At 44.6% G+C, this 24,022-nt stretch overlaps 10 non-coding genes across 10 annotated transcripts; all 10 read right to left on the bottom strand.

Moving 5' to 3' along the window:
* Positions 1-4,660: 4,660 nt before the first annotated feature.
* TRNAL-CAA (transfer RNA leucine (anticodon CAA)) lies at positions 4,661-4,782 on the bottom strand. Its single transcript has 2 exons — positions 4,745-4,782; positions 4,661-4,706 (listed from the first exon to the last, which is right to left on the bottom strand). It is a non-coding gene; the product is annotated as a tRNA-Leu (tRNA).
* Positions 4,783-9,572: 4,790 nt separating this feature from the next.
* On the bottom strand, positions 9,573-9,694 carry TRNAL-CAA (transfer RNA leucine (anticodon CAA)). Its single transcript has 2 exons — positions 9,657-9,694; positions 9,573-9,618 (listed from the first exon to the last, which is right to left on the bottom strand). It is a non-coding gene; the product is annotated as a tRNA-Leu (tRNA).
* Positions 9,695-10,706: 1,012 nt separating this feature from the next.
* Positions 10,707-10,828, bottom strand: TRNAL-CAA (transfer RNA leucine (anticodon CAA)). The gene is made up of 2 exons: positions 10,791-10,828; positions 10,707-10,752 (listed from the first exon to the last, which is right to left on the bottom strand). It is a non-coding gene; the product is annotated as a tRNA-Leu (tRNA).
* Positions 10,829-11,651: 823 nt separating this feature from the next.
* On the bottom strand, positions 11,652-11,773 carry TRNAL-CAA (transfer RNA leucine (anticodon CAA)). The gene is made up of 2 exons: positions 11,736-11,773; positions 11,652-11,697 (listed from the first exon to the last, which is right to left on the bottom strand). It is a non-coding gene; the product is annotated as a tRNA-Leu (tRNA).
* Positions 11,774-15,009: 3,236 nt separating this feature from the next.
* TRNAL-CAA (transfer RNA leucine (anticodon CAA)) lies at positions 15,010-15,131 on the bottom strand. The gene is made up of 2 exons: positions 15,094-15,131; positions 15,010-15,055 (listed from the first exon to the last, which is right to left on the bottom strand). It is a non-coding gene; the product is annotated as a tRNA-Leu (tRNA).
* Positions 15,132-16,520: 1,389 nt separating this feature from the next.
* TRNAL-CAA (transfer RNA leucine (anticodon CAA)) lies at positions 16,521-16,642 on the bottom strand. Its single transcript has 2 exons — positions 16,605-16,642; positions 16,521-16,566 (listed from the first exon to the last, which is right to left on the bottom strand). It is a non-coding gene; the product is annotated as a tRNA-Leu (tRNA).
* An 802-nt stretch (positions 16,643-17,444) lies between these two features.
* On the bottom strand, positions 17,445-17,566 carry TRNAL-CAA (transfer RNA leucine (anticodon CAA)). The gene is made up of 2 exons: positions 17,529-17,566; positions 17,445-17,490 (listed from the first exon to the last, which is right to left on the bottom strand). It is a non-coding gene; the product is annotated as a tRNA-Leu (tRNA).
* A 1,180-nt stretch (positions 17,567-18,746) lies between these two features.
* TRNAL-CAA (transfer RNA leucine (anticodon CAA)) lies at positions 18,747-18,868 on the bottom strand. The gene is made up of 2 exons: positions 18,831-18,868; positions 18,747-18,792 (listed from the first exon to the last, which is right to left on the bottom strand). It is a non-coding gene; the product is annotated as a tRNA-Leu (tRNA).
* A 1,557-nt stretch (positions 18,869-20,425) lies between these two features.
* Positions 20,426-20,547, bottom strand: TRNAL-CAA (transfer RNA leucine (anticodon CAA)). The gene is made up of 2 exons: positions 20,510-20,547; positions 20,426-20,471 (listed from the first exon to the last, which is right to left on the bottom strand). It is a non-coding gene; the product is annotated as a tRNA-Leu (tRNA).
* Positions 20,548-21,727: 1,180 nt separating this feature from the next.
* Positions 21,728-21,849, bottom strand: TRNAL-CAA (transfer RNA leucine (anticodon CAA)). The gene is made up of 2 exons: positions 21,812-21,849; positions 21,728-21,773 (listed from the first exon to the last, which is right to left on the bottom strand). It is a non-coding gene; the product is annotated as a tRNA-Leu (tRNA).
* Between the last annotated feature and the right edge of the window lie 2,173 nt (positions 21,850-24,022).

Here is a 24,022-nt window from a genome sequence, read left to right as displayed (position 1 = left end):
TTTGAAAATGTTCCTGGCTGCGTTTTCTGCCGTTGGTAACACTGCAGCGTCCTCAAAAGTTGGCCAACGCTCAAAGCGGAAGTTGGACTTCGCCGCAATTGATCGACTAGAACTATAGTTCTAGCACGTTCAATGTTATGGGAGCAGCAAGTAGAGCAATACAAGGGCGGGCTGCATAGCGGTCTAGCAGTGGAAATACAGAAAGGAGAAAAACTTAACGCCAAGAGGCAGAGTTTTCCTATTTTGTGGAACTGGAGTCGTCTTGGTCTTTGTTATCTGAAACGTACAGCGCCAATACACCTATGTAATAGTTTCGAAAAAACGAAACTTTATGAACTACGCCTCATCTACTAGGTTATTGCTTTCTTTCGGACGCTATCCACCAAACATTCATCCTTAAACAGTCTGAAGAAGTTTTTAATATTAATAGTCCTAATTTGATTGTGGTTTTTTTTTTCCCAAATGGGTTTTCCCAGAACCTTTTTTCCCACATGCGCTGTGGGTTTTTATGGTTCGAATTAGCTTGTATTATGACATGAATATTTGACATCCATTGCATCGTTTGTTAATGCTATTAATCAATTTATTCGTGGATAGCTCAGACGTCAGAGTGGAAAATCAATAATTTAAAAATAAGTGTTTTAATATTAATAATTCAACTGTGATTATGGTTTTTTCCCAAATGGGTTTTCCCAGAACCTTTTTTCCCATATGCGCTCTGGGGTTTTATGGTTCGAATTAGCTTGTATTATGACATGAATATTTGACATCCATTGCATCGTTTGTTAATGCTATTAATCAATTTATTCGTGGATAGCTCAGACGTCAGAGTGGAAAATCAATAATTTAAAAATAAGTGTTTTAATATTAATAATTCAACTGTGATTATGGTTTTTTCCCAAATGGGTTTTCCCAGAACCTTTTTTCCCATATGCGCTCTGGGTTTTTATGGTTCGAATTAGCTTGTATTATGACATGAATATTTGACATCCATTGCATCGTTTGTTAATGCTATTAATCAATTTATTCGTGGATAGCTCAGACGTCAGAGTGGAAAATCAATAATTTAAAAATAAGTGTTTCAATATTAATAATTCAACTGTGATTATGGTTTTTTCCCAAATGGGTTTTCCCAGAACCTTTTTTCCCATATGCGCTGTGGGTTTTTATGGTTCGAATTTGCTTAATGTTAAATTATACTGAAGGTTCCAATATATAATGTTAAATAACTATTCATTGTTGTATATAGATAGAAACGTTGAAGTATTATAAATACTGTTCTGTTAATGGTTTTTCAAGAACCTTTTGTTCCCATATGTATTGTGGGTTTTATGGTTTTAATTAGGTTATATTTAACTTTTACTGTACAGTTTAATGTATTATGTTATTTATTTCTTTGTATATATTGAAGTATTGTTGAAGTGTTATAAATACTGTCTTCTGAGCCTAATGTAATATTATAAATACTGTCTTCTGAGCCTAATGTACTTTCAGAATGTTATGGTCTTGAATTAAATGAAAAGTAAATAAAGTGAACGTTAAAATATATGACATCGTCCCTATATTATGTAAGATGAACCTCGTTCGGCCGTCGAAGGTAATTTAAGACAAGTAATGATGATAATATACAAGTATGAAGTCGATAAGTTTTATAATATAGGGGTAATTAAGTGACTATATTAAAATTCAATTCCTGCACTTGCAAAGAATTAAAAAAAGCGATAGATGCATATATTTAGGTTGTTTAAGGGGTAGTGATAGTCATCTCCACTCGGAGAGGTAATATTTTGGCTTTCCCAACTTGTATAAATTACATCTCTTCCAGTTAATTTCATAAAACATATCGTGTCAGAAGTGGGATTCGAACCCACGCCCTCATACGTGGACCAAAATACACAGAATCACGTTGTGAACGAAGGAAATTGAGCCCTTTGAGGCTGGCGCCTAAGACCGCTCGGCCACCCTGACTTGGATTCATTCAATTGGGACGTTTTATAAATTTCATCTCTTCCAGTTCATTTCACAAAACATATCGTGTCAGAAGTGGGATTCGAACCCACGCCCTCATACGAGGACCAGAATACACAGATTCACGTTGTGAACGAAAGAAACTACGCCCCTTGAGTCTTGCGCATTAGACCACTCCGCCATCCTGACGTGGTCACTTCTTATTTGGACGTTTTATAAATTACAAAAAATATCGTGTCAGAAGAGGGATTCGAACCCACGCCCTCATACGAGGAGCAGAATACACTGATTCACGTTGAGAACGAGAGAAACTAGGTCCCTTGAGTCTGGCATCTTAGACCGCTCGGCCATCCTGACGTGGTCTCTTGTAATTTGGACGTTTAATTAATTACATCTCTTCCAGTTAATTTCTTAAAACATATCGTGACAGAAGTGGGACTCGAACCCACGCCCTCATACGAGTACCAGAATACACAGATTCACGTTGTGAACGAAGCAAACTGAGCCCCTTGGGTCTGGCGCCTTAGACCGCTCGGCCACCCTGACTTGAACTCATTCAATTGGGACGTTTTATAAATTACATCTCTTCCAGTTCATTTCATAAAACATATCGTTTCAGAAGTGGGATTCGAACCCACGCCCTCATACGAGGACCAGAATACACAAATTCACGTTGTAAACGAAGGAAACTGAGCCCCTTGAGTCTGGCGCCTAAGACCGCTCGGCCACCCTGACTTGGTTCCATTCAATTGGGACGTTTTATAAATTACATCTCTTCCAGTTCATTTCATAAAACATATCGTGTCAGAAGTGGGATTCGAACCCACGCCCTCATACGAGGACCAGAATACACAGATTCACGTTGTGAACGAAGGAAACTGAGCCCATTGAGTCTGGCGCCTTAGACCGCTCGGCCACCCTGACTTGGATTCATTAAATTGGGACGTTTTATAAATTACATCTCTTCCAGTACATTTCATAAAACATATCGTGTCAGAAGTGGGATTCAAACCCACGCCCTCATACGAGGACCAGAATACACAGGTTCACGTTGTGAACGAAGGAAACTGAGCCCCTTGAGTCTGGTGCCTTAGACCGCTCGGCCACCCTAACTTGGATTCATTCAGTTGGGACGTTTTATAAATTACATCTCTTCCAGTTCATTTCATAAAACATATCGTGTCAGAAGTGGGATTCGAACCCACGCCCTCATACGAGGACCAGAATACACAGATTCACGTTGTGAACGAAAGAAACTACGCCCCTTGAGTCTTGCGCCTTAGACCACTCCGCCATCCTGACGTGGTCACTTCTAATTTGGACGTTTTATAAATTACATCTCTTCCAGTTAATTTCATAAAGCATATCGTGTCAGAAGTGGGATTCGAACCCACGCCCTCATACGAGGACCAAAATACACAGATTCACGTTGTGAACGAAGGAAACCGAGCCCCTTGAGTCTGGCGCCTTAGGCCGCTCGGCCACCCTGACTTGCATTCATTCAATTGGGACGTTTTATAAATTACATCTCTTCCAGTTCATTTCATAAAACATATCGTGTCAGAAGTGGGATTCGAACCCACGCCCTCATACGAGGACCAAAATACACAGATTCACGTTGTGAACGAAGGAAACTGAGCCCCTTGAGTCTGGCGAATTAGACCGCTCGGCCACCCTGACTTGGATTCATTCAATTGGGACGTTTTATAAATTACATCTCTTCCAGTTCATTTCATAAAACATATCGTGTCAGAAGTGGGATTCGAACCCACGCCCTCATACGTGGACCAAAATACACAGATTCACGTTGTGAACGAAGGAAACTGAGCCCCTTGAGTCTGGCGCCTTAGACCGCTCGGCCACCCTGACTTGCATTGATTCAATTGGGACGTTTTATAAATTACATCTCTTCCAGTTCATTTCATAAAACATATCGTGTCAGAAGTGGGATTCGAACCCACGCCCTCATACGAGGACCAGAATACACAGATTCACGTTGTGAACGAAAGAAACTACGCCCCTTGAGTCTTGCGCCTTAGACCACTCCGCCATCCTGACGTGGTCACTTCTAATTTGGACGTTTTATAAATTACATCTCTTCCAGTTAATTTCATAAAACATATCGTGTCAGAAGTGGGATTCGAAACCACGCCCTCATACGAGGAGCAGAATACACTGATTCACGTTGAGAACGAGAGAAACTAGGTCCCTTGAGTCTGGCATCTTAGACCGCTCGGCCATCATGACGTGGTCTCTTGTAATTTGGACGTTTTATAAATTACATCTCTTCCAGTTCATTTCATAAAACATATCGTGTCAGAATTGGGATTCGAACCCACGCCCTCATACGAGGATTAGAATACACAGATACACGTTGTGAACGAAAGAAACTACGCCCCTTGAGTCTTGCGCCTTAGACCGCTCCGCCATCCTGACGTGGTCACTTCTAATTTGGACGTTTTATAAATTACATCTCTTCCAGTTAAATTCATCAACCACTTCGTGTCAGAAGTGGGATTCGAACCCACGCCCTCATAAGAGGACCAGAATACACAGATTCACGTTGTGAACGAAAGAAACTACGCCCCTTGACTCTTGCGCCTTAGACCGCTCAGCCATCCTGACGTGGTCACCTCTAATTTGGACGTTTTATAAATTACATCTATTCTATTTAATTTCATAAAACATATCGTGTCAGAAGTGGGATTCGAACCCACGCCCTCATACGAGGACCAGAATACACAGATTCACGATGTGAACGAAGGAAACTGAGCCCCTTGAGTCTGGCGCCTTAGACCGCTCGGCCACCCTGACTTGGATTCATTCAATTGGGACGTTTTATAAATTACATCTCTTCCAGTTAATTTCATAAAACATATCGTGTCAGAAGTGGGATTTGAACCAACGCCCACATAATAGGACCAGAATACACAGATTCACGTTGTGAACGAAAGAAACTACGCCCCTTGAGTCTTGCGCCTTAGACCGCTCCGCCATCCTGACGTGGTCACCTCTAATTTGGACGTTTTATAAATTACATCTCTTCCAGTTAATTTCATAAAACATATCGTGTCAGAAGTGGGATTCGAACCCACCCCCTCATACGAGGACCAGAATACACAGATTCACGTTGTGAACGAAACAAACTAAGCCCCTTGAGTCTGGCGCCTTAGACCGCTCCGCCATCCTGACTTGGATTCATTCAATTTTGACGTTTTATAAATTATATCTTTTCCAGTTAATTTCATACAACATATCGTGTCAGAAGTGGGATTCGAACCCACGCCCTCATACGAGGACCAAAATACGCAGGTTCACGTTGTGAACGAAGGAAACTGAGCCCCTTGAGTCTGGTGCCTAAGACCGCTCGGCCAACCTGACTTGGATTCATTCAGTTGGGACGTTTTATAAATTACATCTCTTCCAGTTCATTTCATAAAACATATCGTGTCAGAAGTGGGATTCGAACCCACGCCCTCATACGAGGACCAAAATACACAGATTCACGTTGTGAACGAAAGAAACTACGCCCCTTGAGTTTGGCGCCTTAGACCGCTCGGCAACCCTGACTTGGATTCATTCAATTTAGACGTTTTATAAATTACATCTCTTCCAGTTCATTTCATAAAACATATCGTGTCAGAAATGGGATTCGAACCCACGCCCTCATACGTGGACCAAAATACACAGATTCACGTTGTGAACGAAGGAAACTGAGCCCCTTGAGTCTGGCGCCTTAGACCGCTCGGCCACACTGACTTGGATTCATTCAATTGGGACGTTTTATAAATTACATCCCTTCCAGTTCATTTCATAAAACATATCGTGCCAGAAGTGGGATTCGAACCCACGCCCTCATACGAGGACCAGAATACACAGATTCACGTTGTGAACGAAAGAAACTACGCCCCTTGAGTCTTGCGCCTTAGACCACTCCGCCATCCTGACGTGGTCACTTCTAATTTGGACGTTTTATAAATTACATCTCTTCCAGTTAATTTCATAAAACATATCGTGTCAGAAGTGGGATTCGAACCCACGCCCTCATACGAGGACCAAAATACACAGATTCACGTTGTGAACGAAGGAAACTGAGCCCCTTGAGTCTGGCGCCTTAGACCGCTCGGCCACCCTGACTTGGATTCATTCAATTGGGACGTTTTATAAATTACATCTCTTCCAGTTCATTTCATAAAACATATCGTGTCAGAAGTGGGATTCGAACCCACGCCCTCATACGAGGACCAGAATACACAGATTCACGTTGTGAACGAAAGAAACTACGCCCCTTGAGTCTTGCGCCTTAGACCACTCCGCCATCCTGACGTGGTCTCTTCTAATTTGGACGTTTTATAAATTACATCTCTTCCAGTCATTTCATAAAACATATCGTGTCAGAAGTGGGATTCGATCCCACGCCCTCATACGTGGACCAAAATACACAGATTCACGTTGTGAACGAAGGAAACTGAGCCCTTTGAGGCTGGCGCCTAAGACCGCTCGGCCACCCTGACTTGGATTCATTCAATTGGGACGTTTTATAAATTACATCTCTTGTAGTTCATTTCATAAAACATATCGTGTCAGAAGTGGGATTCGAACCCACGCCCTCATACGAGGACCAGAATACACAGATTCACGTTGTGAACGAAAGAAACTACGCCCCTTGAGTCTTGCGCCTTAGACCACTCCGCCATCCTGACGTGGTCACTTCTAATTTGGACGTTTTATAAATTACATCTCTTCCAGTTAATTTCATAAAACATATCGTGTCAGAAGCGGGATTCGAACCCACGCCCTCATACGAGGACCAAAATACACAGATTCACGTTGTGAACGAAGGAAACTGAGCCCCTTGAGTCTGGCGGCTTAGACCGCTCGGCCACCCTGACTTGCATTCACTCAATTGGGACGTTTTATAAATTACATCTCTTCCAGTTAATTTCATAAAACATATCGTGTCAGAAGTGGGATTCGAACCCACGCCCTCATACGAGGACCAGAATACACAGATTCACGTTGTGAACGAAAGAAACTACGCCCCTTGAGTCTTGCGCCTTAGACCGATCCGCCATCCTGACGTGGTCACTCTTAATTTGCACGTTTTATAAATTACATCTCTTCCAGTTAATTTCATAAAACATATCGTGTCAGAAGTGGGATTCGAACCCACGCCCTCATACGAGGACCAGAATACACAGATTCACGTTGTGAACGAAAGAAACTACGCCCCTTGAGTCTTGCGCCTTAGACCACTCCGCCATCCTGACGTGGTCTCTTCTAATTTGGACGTTTTATAAATTACATCTCTTCCAGTCATTTCATAAAACATATCGTGTCAGAAGTGGGATTCGATCCCACGCCCTCATACGTGGACCAAAATACACAGATTCACGTTGTGAACGAAGGAAACTGAGCCCTTTGAGGCTGGCGCCTAAGACCGCTCGGCCACCCTGACTTGGATTCATTCAATTGGGACGTTTTATAAATTACATCTCTTGTAGTTCATTTCATAAAACATATCGTGTCAGAAGTGGGATTCGAACCCACGCCCTCATACGAGGACCAGAATACACAGATTCACGTTGTGAACGAAAGAAACTACGCCCCTTGAGTCTTGCGCCTTAGACCGCTCGGCCACCCTAACTTGGATTCATTCAGTTGGGACGTTTTATAAATTACATCTCTTCCAGTTCATTTCATAAAACATATCGTGTCAGAAGTGGGATTCGAACCCACGCCCTCATACGATGACCAGAATACACAGATTCACGTTGTGAACGAAAGAAACTACGCCCCTTGAGTCTTGCGCCTTAGACCACTCCGCCATCCTGACGTGGTCACTTCTAATTTGGACGTTTTATAAATTACATCTCTTCCAGTTAATTTCATAAAGCATATCGTGTCAGAAGTGGGATTCGAACCCACGCCCTCATACGAGGACCAAAATACACAGATTCACGTTGTGAACGAAGGAAACCGAGCCCCTTGAGTCTGGCGCCTTAGGCCGCTCGGCCACCCTGACTTGGATTCATTCAATTGGGACGTTTTATAAATTACATCTCTTCCAGTTCATTTCATAAAACATATCGTGTCAGAAGTGGGATTCGAACCCACGCCCTCATACGTGGACCAAAATACACAGATTCACGTTGTGAACGAAGGAAACTGAGCCCCTTGAGTCTGGCGCCTTAGACCGCTCGGCCACCCTGACTTGCATTCATTCAATTGGGACGTTTTATAAATTACATCTCTTCCAGTTCATTTCATAAAACATATCGTGTCAGAAGTGGGATTCGAACCCACGCCCTCATACGAGTACCAGAATACACAGATTCACGTTGTGAACGAAAGAAACTACGCCCCTTGAGTCTAGCGCCTTAGACCGCTCGGCCACCCTGACTTGGATTCATTCAATTGGGACGTTTTATAAATTACATCTCTTCCAGTTAATTTCATAAAACATATCGTGTCAGAAGTGGGATTCGAACCCACGCCCTCATACGAGGACCAAAATACACAGATTCACGTTGTGAACGAAGGAAACTGAGCCCCTTGAGTCTGGCGAATTAGACCGCTCGGCCACCCTGACTTGGATTCATTCAATTGGGACGTTTTATAAATTACATCTCTTCCAGTTCATTTCATAAAACATATCGTGTCAGAAGTGGGATTCGAACCCACGCCCTCATACGTGGACCAAAATACACAGATTCACGTTGTGAACGAAGGAAACTGAGCCCCTTGAGTCTGGCGCCTTAGACCGCTCGGCCACCCTGACTTGCATTCATTCAATTGGGACGTTTTATAAATTACATCTCTTCCAGTTCATTTCATAAAACATATCGTGTCAGAAGTGGGATTCGAACCCACGCCCTCATACGAGGACCAGAATACACAGATTCACGTTGTGAACGAAAGAAACTACGCCCCTTGAGTCTTGCGCCTTAGACCACTCCGCCATCCTGACGTGGTCACTTCTAATTTGGACGTTTTATAAATTACATCTCTTCCAGTTAATTTCATAAAACATATCGTGTCAGAAGTGGGATTCGAAACCACGCCCTCATACGAGGAGCAGAATACACTGATTCACGTTGAGAACGAGAGAAACTAGGTCCCTTGAGTCTGGCATCTTAGACCGCTCGGCCATCATGACGTGGTCTCTTGTAATTTGGACGTTTTATAAATTACATCTCTTCCAGTTCATTTCATAAAACATATCGTGTCAGAATTGGGATTCGAACCCACGCCCTCATACGAGGATTAGAATACACAGATACACGTTGTGAACGAAAGAAACTACACCCCTTGAGTCTTGCGCCTTAGACCGCTCCGCCATCCTGACGTGGTCACTTCTAATTTGGACGTTTTATAAATTACATCTCTTCCAGTTAAATTCATCAACCACTTCGTGTCAGAAGTGGGATTCGAACCCACGCCCTCATAAGAGGACCAGAATACACAGATTCACGTTGTGAACGAAAGAAACTACGCCCCTTGACTCTTGCGCCTTAGACCGCTCAGCCATCCTGACGTGGTCACCTCTAATTTGGACGTTTTATAAATTACATCTATTCTATTTAATTTCATAAAACATATCGTGTCAGAAGTGGGATTCGAACCCACGCCCTCATACGAGGACCAGAATACACAGATTCACGATGTGAACGAAGGAAACTGAGCCCCTTGAGTCTGGCGCCTTAGACCGCTCGGCCACCCTGACTTGGATTCATTCAATTGGGACGTTTTATAAATTACATCTCTTCCAGTTCATTTCATAAAACATATCGTGTCAGAAGTGGGATTCGAACTCACGCCCTCATACGAGGACCAGAATACACAGATTCACGTTGTGAACGAAGGAAACTGAGCCCCTTGAGTCTGGCGCCTTAGACCGCTCGGCCACCCTGACTTGGATTCATTAAATTGGGACGTTTTATAAATTACATCTCTTCCAGTACATTTCATAAAACATATCGTGTCAGAAGTGGGATTCAAACCCACGCCCTCATACGAGGACCAGAATACACAGGTTCACGTTGTGAACGAAGGAAACTTAGCCCCTTGAGTCTGGTGCCTTAGACCGCTCGGCCACCCTAACTTGGATTCATTCAGTTGGGACGTTTTATAAATTACATCTCTTCCAGTTCATTTCATAAAACATATCGTGTCAGAAGTGGGATTCGAACCCACGCCCTCATACGAGGACCAGAATACACAGATTCACGTTGTGAACGAAAGAAACTACGCCCCTTGAGTCTTGCGCCTTAGACCACTCCGCCATCCTGACGTGGTCACTTCTAATTTGGACGTTTTATAAATTACATCTCTTCCAGTTAATTTCATAAAGCATATCGTGTCAGAAGTGGGATTCGAACCCACGCCCTCATACGAGGACCAAAATACACAGATTCACGTTGTGAACGAAGGAAACTGAGCCCCTTGAGTCTGGCGCCTTAGACCGCTCGGCCACCCTGACTTGGATTCATTCAATTGGGACGTTTTATAAATTACATCTCTTCCAGTTCATTTCATAAAACATATCGTGTCAGAAGTGGGATTCGAACCCACGCCCTCATACGTGGACCAAAATACACAGATTCACGTTGTGAACGAAGGAAACTGAGCCCCTTGAGTCTGGCGCCTTAGACCGCTCGGCCACCCTGACTTGCATTCATTCAATTGGGACGTTTTATAAATTACATCTCTTCCAGTTCATTTCATAAAACATATCGTGTCAGAAGTGGGATTCGAACCCACGCCCTCATACGAGGACCAGAATACACAGATTCACGTTGTGAACGAAAGAAACTACGCCCCTTGAGTCTAGCGCCTTAGACCGCTCGGCCACCCTGACTTGGATTCATTCAATTGGGACGTTTTATAAATTACATCTCTTCCAGTTAATTTCATAAAACATATCGTGTCAGAAGTGGGATTCGAACCCACGCCCTCATACGAGGACCAGAATACACAGATTCACGTTGTGAACGAAAGAAACTACGCCCCTTGAGTCTTGCGCCTTAGACCACTCCGCCATCCTGACGTGGTCACTTCTAATTTGGACGTTTTATAAATTACATCTCTTCCAGTTAATTTCATAAAACATATCGTGTCAGAAGTGGGATTCGAAACCACGCCCTCATACGAGGAGCAGAATACACTGATTCACGTTGAGAACGAGAGAAACTAGGTCCCTTGAGTCTGGCATCTTAGACCGCTCGGCCATCATGACGTGGTCTCTTGTAATTTGGACGTTTTATAAATTACATCTCTTCCAGTTCATTTCATAAAACATATCGTGTCAGAATTGGGATTCGAACCCACGCCCTCATACGAGGATTAGAATACACAGATACACGTTGTGAACGAAAGAAACTACGCCCCTTGAGTCTTGCGCCTTAGACCGCTCCGCCATCCTGACGTGGTCACTTCTAATTTGGACGTTTTATAAATTACATCTCTTCCAGTTAAATTCATCAACCACTTCGTGTCAGAAGTGGGATTCGAACCCACGCCCTCATAAGAGGACCAGAATACACAGATTCACGTTGTGAACGAAAGAAACTACGCCCCTTGACTCTTGCGCCTTAGACCGCTCAGCCATCCTGACGTGGTCACCTCTAATTTGGACGTTTTATAAATTACATCTATTCTATTTAATTTCATAAAACATATCGTGTCAGAAGTGGGATTCGAACCCACGCCCTCATACGAGGACCAGAATACACAGATTCACGATGTGAACGAAGGAAACTGAGCCCCTTGAGTCTGGCGCCTTAGACCGCTCGGCCACCCTGACTTGGATTCATTCAATTGGGACGTTTTATATATTACATCTCTTCCAGTTAATTTCATAAAACATATCGTGTCAGAAGTGGGATTCGAACCCACGCCCTCATACGAGGACCAAAATACGCAGGTTCACGTTGTGAACGAAGGAAACTGAGCCCCTTGAGTCTGGTGCCTAAGACCGCTCGGCCAACCTGACTTGGATTCATTCAGTTGGGACGTTTTATAAATTACATCTCTTCCAGTTCATTTCATAAAACATATCGTGTCAGAAGTGGGATTCGAACCCACGCCCTCATACGAGGACCAAAATACGCAGGTTCACGTTGTGAACGAAGGAAACTGAGCCCCTTGAGTCTGGTGCCTAAGACCGCTCGGCCAACCTGACTTGGATTCATTCAGTTGGGACGTTTTATAAATTACATCTCTTCCAGTTCATTTCATAAAACATATCGTGTCAGAAGTGGGATTCGAACCCACGCCCTCATACGAGGACCAAAATACACAGATTCACGTTGTGAACGAAGGAAACTGAGCCCCTTGAGTCTGGCGCCTTAGACCGCTCGGCCACCCTGACTTGGATTCATTCAATTGGGACGTTTTATAAATTACATCTCTTCCAGTTCATTTCATAAAACATATCGTGTCAGAAGTGGGATTCGAACCCACGCCCTCATACGAGGACCAGAATACACAGATTCACGTTGTGAACGAAAGAAACTACGCCCCTTCAGTCTTGCGCCTTAGACCACTCCGCCATCCTGACGTGGTCTCTTCTAATTTGGACGTTTTATAAATTATATCTCTTCCAGTCATTTCATAAAACATATCGTGTCAGAAGTGGGATTCGATCCCACGCCCTCATACGTGGACCAAAATACACAGATTCACGTTGTGAACGAAGGAAACTGAGCCCTTTGAGGCTGGCGCCTAAGACCGCTCGGCCACCCTGACTTGGATTCATTCAATTGGGACGTTTTATAAATTACATCTCTTGTAGTTCATTTCATAAAACATATCGTGTCAGAAGTGGGATTCGAACCCACGCCCTCATACGAGGACCAGAATACACAGATTCACGTTGTGAACGAAAGAAACTACGCCCCTTGAGTCTTGCGCCTTAGACCACTCCGCCATCCTGACGTGGTCACTTCTTATTTGGACGTTTTATAAATTACAAAACATATCGTGTCAGAAGTGGGATTCGAACCCACGCCCTCATACGAGGAGCAGAATACACTGATTCACGTTGAGAACGAGAGAAACTAGGTCCCTTGAGTCTGGCATCTTAGACCGCTCGGCCATCCTGACGTGGTCTCTTGTAATTTGGACGTTTAATTAATTACATCTCTTCCAGTTAATTTCTTAAAACATATCGTGACAGAAGTGGGACTCGAACCCACGCCCTCATACGAGGACCAGAATACACAGAATCACGTTGTGAACGAAGCAAACTGAGCCCCTTGGGTCTGGCGCCTTAGACCGCTCGGCCACCCTGACTTGAACTCATTCAATTGGGACGTTTTATAAATTACATCTCTTCCAGTTCATTTCATAAAACATATCGTGTCAGAAGTGGGATTCGAACCCACGCCCTCATACGAGGACCAGAATACACAAATTCACGTTGTAAACGAAGGAAACTGAGCCCCTTGAGTCTGGCGCCTAAGACCGCTCGGCCACCCTGACTTGGATTCATTCAATTGGGACGTTTTATAAATTACATCTCTTGTAGTTCATTTCATAAAACATATCGTGTCAGAAGTGGGATTCGAACCCACGCCCTCATACGAGGACCAGAATACACAGATTCACGTTGTGAACGAAAGAAACTACGCCCCTTGAGTCTTGCGCCTTAGACCACTCCGCCATCCTGACGTGGTCACTTCTTATTTGGACGTTTTATAAATTACAAAACATATCGTGTCAGAAGTGGGATTCGAACCCACGCCCTCATACGAGGAGCAGAATACACTGATTCACGTTGAGAACGAGAGAAACTAGGTCCCTTGAGTCTGGCATCTTAGACCGCTCGGCCATCCTGACGTGGTCTCTTGTAATTTGGACGTTTAATTAATTACATCTCTTCCAGTTAATTTCTTAAAACATATCGTGACAGAAGTGGGACTCGAACCCACGCCCTCATACGAGGACCAGAATACACAGAATCACGTTGTGAACGAAGCAAACTGAGCCCCTTGGGTCTGGCGCCTTAGACCGCTCGGTCACCCTGACTTGAACTCATTCAATTGGGACGTTTTATAAATTACATCTCTTCCAGTTCATTTCATAAAACATATCGTGTCAGAAGTGGGATTCGAACCCACGCCCTCATACGAGGACCAGAATACACAAATTCACGTTGTAAACGAAGGAAACTGAGCCCCTTGAGTCTGGCGCCTAAGACCGCTCGGCCACCCTGACTTGGTTCCATTCTATTGGGACGTTTTATAAATTACATCTCTTCCAGTTCATTTCATAAAACATATCGTGTCAGAAGTGGGATTCGAACCCACGCCCTCATACGAGGACCAGAATACACAGATTCACGTTGTGAACGAAAGAAACTACGCCCCTTGAGTCTTGCGCCTTAGACCACTCCGCCATCCTGACGTGGTCACTTCTAATTTGGACGTTTTATAAATTACATCTCTTCCAGTTAATTTCATAAAACATATCGTGTCAGAAGTGGGATTCGAAACCACGCCCTCATACGAGGAGCAGAATACACTGATTCACGTTGAGAACGAGAGAAACTAGGTCCCTTGAGTCTGGCATCTTAGACCGCTCGGCCATCATGACGTGGTCTCTTGTAATTTGGACGTTTTATAAATTACATCTCTTCCAGTTCATTTCATAAAACATATCGTGTCAGAATTGGGATTCGAACCCACGCCCTCATACGAGGATTAGAATACACAGATACACGTTGTGAACGAAAGAAACTACGCCCCTGAGTCTTGCGCCTTAGACCGCTCCGCCATCCTGACGTGGTCACTTCTAATTTGGACGTTTTATAAATTACATCTCTTCCAGTTAATTTCATCAACCACTTCGTGTCAGAAGTGGGATTCGAACCCACGCCCTCATAAGAGGACCAGAATACACAGATTCACGTTGTGAACGAAAGAAACTACGCCCCTTGACTCTTGCGCCTTAGACCGCTCAGCCATCCTGACGTGGTCACCTCTAATTTGGACGTTTTATAAATTACATCTATTCTATTTAATTTCATAAAACATATCGTGTCAGAAGTGGGATTCGAACCCACGCCCTCATACGAGGACCAGAATACACAGATTCACGATGTGAACGAAGGAAACTGAGCCCCTTGAGTCTGGCGCCTTAGACCGCTCGGCCACCCTGACTTGGATTCATTCAATTGGGACGTTTTATAAATTACATCTCTTCCAGTTAATTTCATAAAACATATCGTGTCAGAAGTGGGATTTGAACCAACGCCCACATAATAGGACCAGAATACACAGATTCACGTTGTGAACGAAAGAAACTACGCCCCTTGAGTCTTGCGCCTTAGACCGCTCCGCCATCCTGACGTGGTCACCTCTAATTTGGACGTTTTATAAATTACATCTCTTCCAGTTAATTTCATAAAACATATCGTGTCAGAAGTGGGATTCGAACCCACCCCCTCATACGAGGACCAGAATACACAGATTCACGTTGTGAACGAAACAAACTAAGCCCCTTGAGTCTGGCGCCTTAGACCGCTCCGCCATCCTGACTTGGATTCATTCAATTTTGACGTTTTATAAATTATATCTTTTCCAGTTAATTTCATACAACATATCGTGTCAGAAGTGGGATTCGAACCCACGCCCTCATACGAGGACCAAAATACGCAGGTTCACGTTGTGAACGAAGGAAACTGAGCCCCTTGAGTCTGGTGCCTAAGACCGCTCGGCCAACCTGACTTGGATTCATTCAGTTGGGACGTTTTATAAATTACATCTCTTCCAGTTCATTTCATAAAACATATCGTGTCAGAAGTGGGATTCGAACCCACGCCCTCATACGAGGACCAAAATACGCAGGTTCACGTTGTGAACGAAGGAAACTGAGCCCCTTGAGTCTGGTGCCTAAGACCGCTCGGCCAACCTGACTTGGATTCATTCAGTTGGGACGTTTTATAAATTACATCTCTTCCAGTTCATTTCATAAAACATATCGTGTCAGAAGTGGGATTCGAACCCACGCCCTCATACGAGGACCAAAATACACAGATTCACGTTGTGAACGAAGGAAACTGAGCCCCTTGAGTCTGGCGCCTTAGACCGCTCGGCCACCCTGACTTGGATTCATTCAATTGGGACGTTTTATAAATTACATCTCTTCCAGTTCATTTCATAAAACATATCGTGTCAGAAGTGGGATTCGAACCCACGCCCTCATACGAGGACCAGAATACACAGATTCACGTTGTGAACGAAAGAAACTACGCCCCTTGAGTCTTGCGCCTTAGACCACTCCGCCATCCTGACGTGGTCTCTTCTAATTTGGACGTTTTATAAATTACATCTCTTCCAGTCATTTCATAAAACATATCGTGTCAGAAGTGGGATTCGATCCCACGCCCTCATACGTGGACCAAAATACACAGATTCACGTTGTGAACGAAGGAAACTGAGCCCTTTGAGGCTGGCGCCTAAGACCGCTCGGCCACCCTGACTTGGATTCATTCAATTGGGACGTTTTATAAATTACATCTCTTGTAGTTCATTTCATAAAACATATCGTGTCAGAAGTGGGATTCGAACCCACGCCCTCATACGAGGACCAGAATACACAGATTCACGTTGTGAACGAAGGAAACTGAGCCCCTTGAGTCTGGCGCCTTAGACCGCTCGGCCACCCTGACTTGGATTCATTCAATTGGGACGTTTTATAAATTACATCTCTTCCAGTTCATTTCATAAAACATATCGTGTCAGAAGTGGGATTCGAACCCACGCCCTCATACGAGGACCAGAATACACAGATTCACGTTGTGAACGAAAGAAACTACGCCCCTTGAGTCTTGCGCCTTAGACCACTCCGCCATCCTGACGTGGTCACTTCTTATTTGGACGTTTTATAAATTACAAAACATATCGTGTCAGAAGTGGGATTCGAACCCACGCCCTCATACGAGGAGCAGAATACACTGATTCACGTTGAGAACGAGAGAAACTAGGTCCCTTGAGTCTGGCATCTTAGACCGCTCGGCCATCCTGACGTGGTCTCTTGTAATTTGGACGTTTAATTAATTACATCTCTTCCAGTTAATTTCTTAAAACATATCGTGACAGAAGTGGGACTCGAACCCACGCCCTCATACGAGGACCAGAATACACAGAATCACGTTGTGAACGAAGCAAACTGAGCCCCTTGGGTCTGGCGCCTTAGACCGCTCGGCCACCCTGACTTGAACTCATTCAATTGGGACGTTTTATAAATTACATCTCTTCCAGTTCATTTCATAAAACATATCGTGTCAGAAGTGGGATTCGAACCCACGCCCTCATACGAGGACCAGAATACACAAATTCACGTTGTAAACGAAGGAAACTGAGCCCCTTGAGTCTGGCGCCTAAGACCGCTCGGCCACCCTGACTTGGTTCCATTCAATTGGGACGTTTTATAAATTACATCTCTTCCAGTTCATTTCATAAAACAAATCGTGTCAGAAGTGGGATTCGAACCCACGCCCTCATACGAGGACCAGAATACACAGATTCACGTTGTGAACGAAGGAAACTGAGCCCCTTGAGTCTGGCGCCTTAGACCGCTCGGCCACCCTGACTTGGATTCATTAAATTGGGACGTTTTATAAATTACATCTCTTCCAGTACATTTCATAAAACATATCGTGTCAGAAGTGGGATTCGAACCCACGCCCTCATACGAGGACCAGAATACACAGGTTCACGTTGTGAACGAAGGAAACTGAGCCCCTTGAGTCTGGTGCCTTAGACCGCTCGGCCACCCTAACTTGGATTCATTCAGTTGGGACGTTTTATAAATTACATCTCTTCCAGTTCATTTCATAAAACATATCGTGTCAGAAGTGGGATTCGAACCCACGCCCTCATACGAGGACCAAAATACACAGATTCACGTTGTGAATGAAGGAAACTGAGCCCCTTGAGTCTGGCGCCTTAGACCGCTCGGCCACCCTGACTTGGATTCATTCAATTGGGACGTTTTATAAATTACATCTCTTCCAGTTCATTTCATAAAACATATCGTGTCAGAAGTGGGATTCGAACCCACGCCCTCATACGAGGACCAGAATACACAGATTCACGTTGTGAACGAAAGAAACTACGCCCCTTGAGTCTTGCGCCTTAGACCACTCCGCCATCCTGACGTGGTCACTTCTTATTTGGACGTTTTATAAATTACAAAACATATCGTGTCAGAAGTGGGATTCGAACCCACGCCCTCATACGAGGAGCAGAATACACTGATTCACGTTGAGAACGAGAGAAACTAGGTCCCTTGAGTCTGGCATCTTAGACCGCTCGGCCATCCTGACGTGGTCTCTTGTAATTTGGACGTTTAATTAATTACATCTCTTCCAGTTAATTTCTTAAAACATATCGTGACAGAAGTGGGACTCGAACCCACGCCCTCATACGAGGACCAGAATACACAGAATCACGTTGTGAACGAAGCAAACTGAGCCCCTTGGGTCTGGCGCCTTAGACCGCTCGGCCACCCTGACTTGAACTCATTCAATTGGGACGTTTTATAAATTACATCTCTTCCAGTTCATTTCATAAAACATATCGTGTCAGAAGTGGGATTCGAACCCACGCCCTCATACGAGGACCAGAATACACAAATTCACGTTGTAAACGAAGGAAACTGAGCCCCTTGAGTCTGGCGCCTAAGACCGCTCGGCCACCCTGACTTGGTTCCATTCAATTGGGACGTTTTATAAATTACATCTCTTCCAGTTCATTTCATAAAACAAATCGTGTCAGAAGTGGGATTCGAACCCACGCCCTCATACGAGGACCAGAATACACAGATTCACGTTGTGAACGAAGGAAACTGAGCCCCTTGAGTCTGGCGCCTTAGACCGCTCGGCCACCCTGACTTGGATTCATTAAATTGGGACGTTTTATAAATTACATCTCTTCCAGTACATTTCATAAAACATATCATGTCAGAAGTGGGATTCGAACCCACGCCCTCATACGAGGACCAGAATACACAGGTTCACGTTGTGAACGAAGGAAACTGAGCCCCTTGAGTCTGGTGCCTTAGACCGCTCGGCCACCCTAACTTGGATTCATTCAGTTGGGACGTTTTATAAATTACATCTCTTCCAGTCATTTCATAAAACATATCGTGTCAGAAGTGGGATTCGATCCCACGCCCTCATACGTGGACCAAAATACACAGATTCACGTTGTGAACGAAGGAAACTGAGCCCTTTGAGGCTGGCGCCTAAGACCGCTCGGCCACCCTGACTTGGATTCATTCAATTGGGACGTTTTATAAATTACATCTCTTGTAGTTCATTTCATAAAACATATCGTGTCAGAAGTGGGATTCGAACCCACGCCCTCATACGAGGACCAGAATACACAGGTTCACGTTGTGAACGAAGGAAACTGAGCCCCTTGAGTCTGGTGCCTTAGACCGCTCGGCCACCCTAACTTGGATTCATTCAGTTGGGACGTTTTATAAATTACATCTCTTCCAGTTCATTTCATAAAACATATCGTGTCAGAAGTGGGATTCGAACCCACGCCCTCATACGAGGACCAAAATACACAGATTCACGTTGTGAATGAAGGAAACTGAGCCCCTTGAGTCTGGCGCCTTAGACCGCTCGGCCACCCTGACTTGGATTCATTCAATTGGGACGTTTTATAAATTACATCTCTTCCAGTTCATTTCATAAAACATATCGTGTCAGAAGTGGGATTCGAACCCACGCCCTCATACGAGGACCAGAATACACAGATTCACGTTGTGAACGAAAGAAACTACGCCCCTTGAGTCTTGCGCCTTAGACCACTCCGCCATCCTGACGTGGTCACTTCTTATTTGGACGTTTTATAAATTACAAAACATATCGTGTCAGAAGTGGGATTCGAACCCACGCCCTCATACGAGGAGCAGAATACACTGATTCACGTTGAGAACGAGAGAAACTAGGTCCCTTGAGTCTGGCATCTTAGACCGCTCGGCCATCCTGACGTGGTCTCTTGTAATTTGGACGTTTAATTAATTACATCTCTTCCAGTTAATTTCTTAAAACATATCGTGACAGAAGTGGGACTCGAACCCACGCCCTCATACGAGGACCAGAATACACAGAATCACGTTGTGAACGAAGCAAACTGAGCCCCTTGGGTCTGGCGCCTTAGACCGCTCGGCCACCCTGACTTGAACTCATTCAATTGGGACGTTTTATAAATTACATCTCTTCCAGTTCATTTCATAAAACATATCGTGTCAGAAGTGGGATTCGAACCCACGCCCTCATACGAGGACCAGAATACACAAATTCACGTTGTAAACGAAGGAAACTGAGCCCCTTGAGTCTGGCGCCTAAGACCGCTCGGCCACCCTGACTTGGTTCCATTCAATTGGGACGTTTTATAAATTACATCTCTTCCAGTTCATTTCATAAAACAAATCGTGTCAGAAGTGGGATTCGAACCCACGCCCTCATACGAGGACCAGAATACACAGATTCACGTTGTGAACGAAGGAAACTGAGCCCCTTGAGTCTGGCGCCTTAGACCGCTCGGCCACCCTGACTTGGATTCATTAAATTGGGACGTTTTATAAATTACATCTCTTCCAGTACATTTCATAAAACATATCGTGTCAGAAGTGGGATTCGAACCCACGCCCTCATACGAGGACCAGAATACACAGGTTCACGTTGTGAACGAAGGAAACTGAGCCCCTTGAGTCTGGTGCCTTAGACCGCTCGGCCACCCTAACTTGGATTCATTCAGTTGGGACGTTTTATAAATTACATCTCTTCCAGTTCATTTCATAAAACATATCGTGTCAGAAGTGGGATTCGAACCCACGCCCTCATACGAGGACCAAAATACACAGATTCACGTTGTGAATGAAGGAAACTGAGCCCCTTGAGTCTGGCGCCTTAGACCGCTCGGCCACCCTGACTTGGATTCATTCAATTGGGACGTTTTATAAATTACATCTCTTCCAGTTCATTTCATAAAACATATCGTGTCAGAAGTGGGATTCGAACCCACGCCCTCATACGAGGACCAGAATACACAGATTCACGTTGTGAACGAAAGAAACTACGCCCCTTGAGTCTTGCGCCTTAGACCACTCCGCCATCCTGACGTGGTCACTTCTTATTTGGACGTTTTATAAATTACAAAACATATCGTGTCAGAAGTGGGATTCGAACCCACGCCCTCATACGAGGAGCAGAATACACTGATTCACGTTGAGAACGAGAGAAACTAGGTCCCTTGAGTCTGGCATCTTAGACCGCTCGGCCATCCTGACGTGGTCTCTTGTAATTTGGACGTTTAATTAATTACATCTCTTCCAGTTAATTTCTTAAAACATATCGTGACAGAAGTGGGACTCGAACCCACGCCCTCATACGAGGACCAGAATACACAGAATCACGTTGTGAACGAAGCAAACTGAGCCCCTTGGGTCTGGCGCCTTAGACCGCTCGGCCACCCTGACTTGAACTCATTCAATTGGGACGTTTTATAAATTACATCTCTTCCAGTTCATTTCATAAAACATATCGTGTCAGAAGTGGGATTCGAACCCACGCCCTCATACGAGGACCAGAATACACAAATTCACGTTGTAAACGAAGGAAACTGAGCCCCTTGAGTCTGGCGCCTAAGACCGCTCGGCCACCCTGACTTGGTTCCATTCAATTGGGACGTTTTATAAATTACATCTCTTCCAGTTCATTTCATAAAACAAATCGTGTCAGAAGTGGGATTCGAACCCACGCCCTCATACGAGGACCAGAATACACAGATTCACGTTGTGAACGAAGGAAACTGAGCCCCTTGAGTCTGGCGCCTTAGACCGCTCGGCCACCCTGACTTGGATTCATTAAATTGGGACGTTTTATAAATTACATCTCTTCCAGTACATTTCATAAAACATATCGTGTCAGAAGTGGGATTCGAACCCACGCCCTCATACGAGGACCAGAATACACAGGTTCACGTTGTGAACGAAGGAAACTGAGCCCCTTGAGTCTGGTGCCTTAGACCGCTCGGCCACCCTAACTTGGATTCATTCAGTTGGGACGTTTTATAAATTACATCTCTTCCAGTACATTTCATAAAACATATCGTGTCAGAAGTGGGATTCGAACCCACGCCCTCATACGAGGACCAGAATACACAGGTTCACGTTGTGAACGAAGGAAACTGAGCCCCTTGAGTCTGGTGCCTTAGACCGCTCGGCCACCCTAACTTGGATTCATTCAGTTGGGACGTTTTATAAATTACATCTCTTCCAGTTCATTTCATAAAACATATCGTGTCAGAAGTGGGATTCGAACCCACGCCCTCATACGAGGACCAAAATACACAGATTCACGTTGTGAATGAAGGAAACTGAGCCCCTTGAGTCTGGCGCCTTAGACCGCTCGGCCACCCTGACTTGGATTCATTCAATTGGGACGTTTTATAAATTACATCTCTTCCAGTTCATTTCATAAAACATATCGTGTCAGAAGTGGGATTCGAACCCACGCCCTCATACGAGGACCAGAATACACAGATTCACGTTGTGAACGAAAGAAACTACGCCCCTTGAGTCTTGCGCCTTAGACCACTCCGCCATCCTGACGTGGTCACTTCTTATTTGGACGTTTTATAAATTACAAAACATATCGTGTCAGAAGTGGGATTCGAACCCACGCCCTCATACGAGGAGCAGAATACACTGATTCACGTTGAGAACGAGAGAAACTAGGTCCCTTGAGTCTGGCATCTTAGACCGCTCGGCCATCCTGACGTGGTCTCTTGTAATTTGGACGTTTAATTAATTACATCTCTTCCAGTTAATTTCTTAAAACATATCGTGACAGAAGTGGGACTCGAACCCACGCCCTCATACGAGGACCAGAATACACAGAATCACGTTGTGAACGAAGCAAACTGAGCCCCTTGGGTCTGGCGCCTTAGACCGCTCGGCCACCCTGACTTGAACTCATTCAATTGGGACGTTTTATAAATTACATCTCTTCCAGTTCATTTCATAAAACATATCGTGTCAGAAGTGGGATTCGAACCCACGCCCTCATACGAGGACCAGAATACACAAATTCACGTTGTAAACGAAGGAAACTGAGCCCCTTGAGTCTGGCGCCTAAGACCGCTCGGCCACCCTGACTTGGTTCCATTCAATTGGGACGTTTTATAAATTACATCTCTTCCAGTTCATTTCATAAAACAAATCGTGTCAGAAGTGGGATTCGAACCCACGCCCTCATACGAGGACAAGAATACACAGATTCACGTTGTGAACGAAGGAAACTGAGCCCCTTGAGTCTGGCGCCTTAGACCGCTCGGCCACCCTGACTTGGATTCATTAAATTGGGACGTTTTATAAATTACATCTCTTCCAGTACATTTCATAAAACATATCGTGTCAGAAGTGGGATTCGAACCCACGCCCTCATACGAGGACCAGAATACACAGGTTCACGTTGTGAACGAAGGAAACTGAGCCCCTTGAGTCTGGTGCCTTAGACCGCTCGGCCACCCTAACTTGGATTCATTCAGTTGGGACGTTTTATAAATTACATCTCTTCCAGTTCATTTCATAAAACATATCGTGTCAGAAGTGGGATTCGAACCCACGCCCTCATACGAGGACCAAAATACACAGATTCACGTTGTGAATGAAGGAAACTGAGCCCCTTGAGTCTGGCGCCTTAGACCGCTCGGCCACCCTGACTTGGATTCATTCAATTGGGACATTTTATAAATTACATCTCTTCCAGTTCATTTCATAAAACATATCGTGTCCGAAGTGGGATTCGAACCCACGCCCTCATACGAGGACCAGAATACACAGATTCACGTTGTGAACGAAAGAAACTACGCCCCTTGAGTCTTGCGCCTTAGACCACTCCGCCATCCTGACGTGGTCTCTTCTAATTTGGACGTTTTATAAATTACATCTCTTCCAGTCATTTCATAAAACATATCGTGTCAGAAGTGGGATTCGATCCCACGCCCTCATACGTGGACCAAAATAC

The sequence above is a fragment of the Phalangium opilio genome, unplaced genomic scaffold, assembly GCF_054372755.1.
Source record: "Phalangium opilio isolate 3A_F unplaced genomic scaffold, DU_Popi_V2 ptg000090l_1, whole genome shotgun sequence".
Classification (NCBI taxonomy): domain Eukaryota; kingdom Metazoa; phylum Arthropoda; class Arachnida; order Opiliones; family Phalangiidae; genus Phalangium; species Phalangium opilio.
The sequence above is the reverse complement of the archived record's forward strand: the minus strand, read 5'-3'. Positions and strand labels throughout refer to the sequence as shown.